Below are 4056 nucleotides of genomic sequence, written 5' to 3'. Positions count from 1 at the left end.
GCGTTAGTAACTGCTGGCGTAATCTACGAGAAATAAACAAGGAGTTATCGCCCCCTGTCGCAGACACTGGTGCGATAACGTGGGTAGCACAGACACAGGAGGGACTAAACGGTAGAACGGTACTTCACGCTCAAGGCCAAACGCCCGCACAGGATGACGACGACAGCTTCGTATCACACAGCGTACTGCAGCGGCGGCTGCTTACCGGCAACGCGAGCGCTCACAAAGCAGAAGAAAAAAACACCGTAGCGATTGTCATTACCGAGCATGTTAAGAACACTGCACACAACACGCAAACAAGGAATACGACTGAACGGCACTAAAAATCGTCGTCAGAGAGCCCGACGACGCCGACGGTTTGACGCGAACAGCGGAGGCGGCCATTTTGGTAGAAGTCCGGAAGCGCGGAAGAACATGTTTTGTGATTTCTGCCGTGAGCGCGGCGTGGAGGCGGTCTACCGCGACGTCACGTTGATACGGCGACACCATTGGCTGGAAGGGGGTCCTTTGATGAGGAAAAGCCGCACTTTTCTTGAGTTGTATCCGAGTATAGCAAGCTGTTCGCCGTATAGGCACGTTGCACCGTGCAGAGGCCGCTGTGAGGGCAGCACTTTTCCTACTAAAGTTGTCTGCAGCGCACGCTAGGGCATCGATAAAGGAGCGGTGATTTCTCGAGCAGTTATCGCCCACTGCCTGCAGCATGTCGTGCCAACAATCTATGCCGTTGACATTGAGACACGGTGTAAAGAAAGACGGCCTTTATGAGTGCATCGGTTCCTCCCTGCCATTTGTATTATCTGCAATCTATCTGGTCGGCTACTATAGCAGCGACTTACGCATTTTCGTATGCTCCACTTAAGCTGTTCGTTCTTCTCGGCATTGTTATCATGACGTTACCTTAGATACCTTCTTTGTGTGGACACCCGTGCGTGACTCGTGATAATCCCGGCTGTTAAAGTCTGGGACAAAGCGCCGACACTTATGTAATATGAAGGCTACGAACCGAGCCCGCGATATGCGTGGCATCTTTCACAAGAGAAATGACCCCCCGAACAACCAGGATATAGAAAACGGCGTGGCTGCTTGCGAGGCAAGCATCAGCGCAACGTGCCTATGGCAGACATACTGCTAAGTGGGCCCATTCTGGAGGCATGCCCGTGAGCATATGACAAAAGCGAGTTTTAACTGACCGTTTTTCCCGGTCCGCTCCACTCCGATAGCAAGCGGGAGCGCCATTGCGCATGCGTGACGCGCTTGGCCGCGAATGACATTGGCTCCGCTTGCACTGAACATGCCGCCCATACCGGAGCGGAACGCAGAAACAGTTAGCTAAAATTTTCTAAAACGCGAACAACTCTTCCGACGCACCACAGGGGAAAGAATTGCCTCTCGTATTCATGGCTACCTCTGTAAGATAAAATGACTTCGAGCCAAAAAAAAAGAAGACATCGCCACACTATTTGCGCGTTTGGTGCCAACATGGGAGACGCTTTTTCAGTGGTTGCTTAACGCTGCAAACATCGATGTCACGTGGAACAATCATGTTTGTTTTGGAAAGTAATACGGCGATAAGTGGTATCGCAAAATTCATAAAAATGCGACGAGTTTTTCTTCTTTTTCTTGCGGTGGTGGGGGAACCAGTTACAAGAGGAAGAAAGTATAATGATAGGTTATCCGTTCTGCATGTTGGGGTGAGGGACACATATTGTACGCCTTAAGCATGGCAAGCCTCATTTCGCTTCAGCGCAGGAGTGAAGTGGGTCATTCCAGAAGGGTACCAACGTCACTGATCCCTGTGGGCTTCGGCCGAAAGCTCGGTTTTCATTCTGCGGCTTAAAGGTAAAGTGTTTGTACGTACCGGAGCGCTTCTTCAAGCGACTCGTCTGAAAAACAGTAAACGTGCTCGGTGCGGCTTGCTGTACTAGGTAAGGCAATTTCGATTACCTGAGTGGACACTTCTTTTTCTGCTGTCTTATAACAAGTAGACACTGAGATTGGAGGAGTGGGCAAGCAAAGAGCAGTCTTTTTTTTACCGATACATTATCCGCTTTTTATTCCAGCTGGAACTTTTGCAGGTTCCCAATGCAGAACCCTGACGGGAAGGACACCGACCTGGCTGGGACTAGCGGCTTACAGCGATTCTCTCCACGCGGTGGAGACTTTCGACGCGTCACTGAGGAGGATGCGAACCCCAGTTGTGCTTCAAGAGATGGCCAGCGGTCGTCTTCCCCCAGTGCGCGGATCCAAGTCTCTCAACCGCCCGATGAGGCGGAAGGCGCGAGCGGGACTCTGCGGTGCCCTCCGGCAATCGCGGAGCGCCGCGAACTTGTTGCTTCCTTTGTTGATGGCACCAGCGGTGCTGAGCGACCCTTTTCACCACTTGTTGAATGCCGATCTAGACCAGCCAGTGGTGAGGAAGAAACGGACTTTGGCGGCTTGAGCGTCGGTTTCGAGCGGCTGTCTCGGCGGGATTACGATGCAGGCAGCAGGAGGGCGACCCGGTCGCCCATTCGCACATCTGGGTGTCCCGTGATGATCGACCGCTCTTTCTCGGCGCTACCGAAGTTGCTTCAATCACATCTACCTCCGGTGTTGCGGGAGTCGCCCGATGCCGCTGTGGAGCGCTCAGAACAGCGACACCGCAGGAGATTCAGCTACTGTTCGGGCGGCCAACTTTACTTGAACGATGAGTCCTCTCATGGAGTGGGATCCCATCCCCTGCAGGAAGTCTCGCGGCGGCGGCGCTACAGGACTTACAGCAACTCTTCATTTGGTGTGCTTGAAGAGATACAGCAGTCCTTCTATGAAGTGGAGATTGACTTGTCTGATAGTCTCGATACGGCCCCGCCGATGCCGACTGACCTGTTGTGCGAGTCTCCGCCTACTCCGTATTCAGATAGCGTTATCGACGCTGCCACTTTACGCTTGGGGCTTATTACCGCCGCAGCCCGCCGAAGAGCTACAACACAAACAGTAATTCCTTGGGGAGCGGAAGGCAGTTCTAGCGACAGAGACGACGACACCAGTCAAGAAAATCGCAGTAGAACCTGCAGTAGCAGCTCCGCAGAGGGTACTGAGTTGCATGTCCAGACAGCAGAGCTCGACAAAGAGCGTGGAGGAGTACCAGCTTGCCAGCCGTTGATGCCTGTGCAGGCAATTGACAGCATGGCCTTTCGTGACCCCACCGCTAGTGATGCTGGCTTTGGACGCGAGACCGACATAGAAAGGCCACGCGCTTGCTCCCGTTCAACATTTTATTTCGCAATTGGTTGCGTTACGCTGGTCACTTTTATCATCTTTGTGACGATACTCGTATTTCACAATACTGGAATGCACCAGCTAAGTCCCTCGCAAACACCACCTGTTACTTCGACACAACCCCCAGGTACCAACACCAACCAAATGCTGCCCTTGAGGAACAGAGTTCTGCTTTGACCTTCCGCTGAACGTTTGCGTGAAGACTGGCCCGGCTGGACGCGCAAACTAGAAAAAGAAACTGTCCTGTTTAGTTGCGTCCACGAACTTTCTTTCAATATGACCGAGCTGGTGCGTGTACTTGGCGTCTGTCTTCAGCGCATTTTCAACGCGCCGCGTGTTTGCATCCCACCTGTTATCCTTCTGCTTCTTCGGGCATGTTCCAACGCGCATGTGTTGCGCAAACGACGTTTTAGACTGCGCCTCCCCTTTTAAAAGTTCCATAGAATGCAAGGAATGTGCGAGCTTTTGCTCTCACGATTTTCATTCAATTTCTTCATTATCCGTCTAAACACAAATAAAGCACTGTCATGGTCAACATATTGGTGTCTTTCTTTTTTGCCTGTGCGAAGGCACTGAACTGCTACTTTGCATGGGCGCGCACTAGTCGGCATAGTGCCATTTTTTACGGGCTGGTTTTGTCGCGTTTTGCCGCGCGAGTTTGCTAAACGCACGCGGGGTGATCGCAAAGGCCATGCTCTCGCTGACGTGTTTTGCGCATCGGGCAGTAGGGTCAACAGCAGACGCATTTAATTTCACCGTTCACGAACAGCGACCAGATGCTGAAAGTACGGTTTAATG

The 4056-nt window shown here is 52.2% G+C and overlaps 1 long non-coding RNA gene across 1 annotated transcript; it reads left to right on the top strand.

Moving 5' to 3' along the window:
- The first annotated feature begins 1318 nt into the window (after positions 1-1318).
- LOC144142536 (uncharacterized) lies at positions 1319-3793 on the top strand. The gene is made up of 2 exons (XR_013317004.1): positions 1319-1839; positions 2061-3793. It is a non-coding gene; the product is annotated as an uncharacterized LOC144142536 (long non-coding RNA).
- Positions 3794-4056: the final 263 nt, after the last annotated feature.

The sequence above is a fragment of the Haemaphysalis longicornis genome, unplaced genomic scaffold (assembly GCF_048455015.1).
Source record: "Haemaphysalis longicornis isolate Haplotype H1 unplaced genomic scaffold, Haemaphysalis longicornis Haplotype H1 scaffold_1, whole genome shotgun sequence".
Classification (NCBI taxonomy): Eukaryota; Metazoa; Arthropoda; class Arachnida; order Ixodida; family Ixodidae; genus Haemaphysalis; species Haemaphysalis longicornis.
Note: the sequence above shows the minus strand (reverse complement) of the source record. Positions and strands in the feature narration are given on the sequence as shown.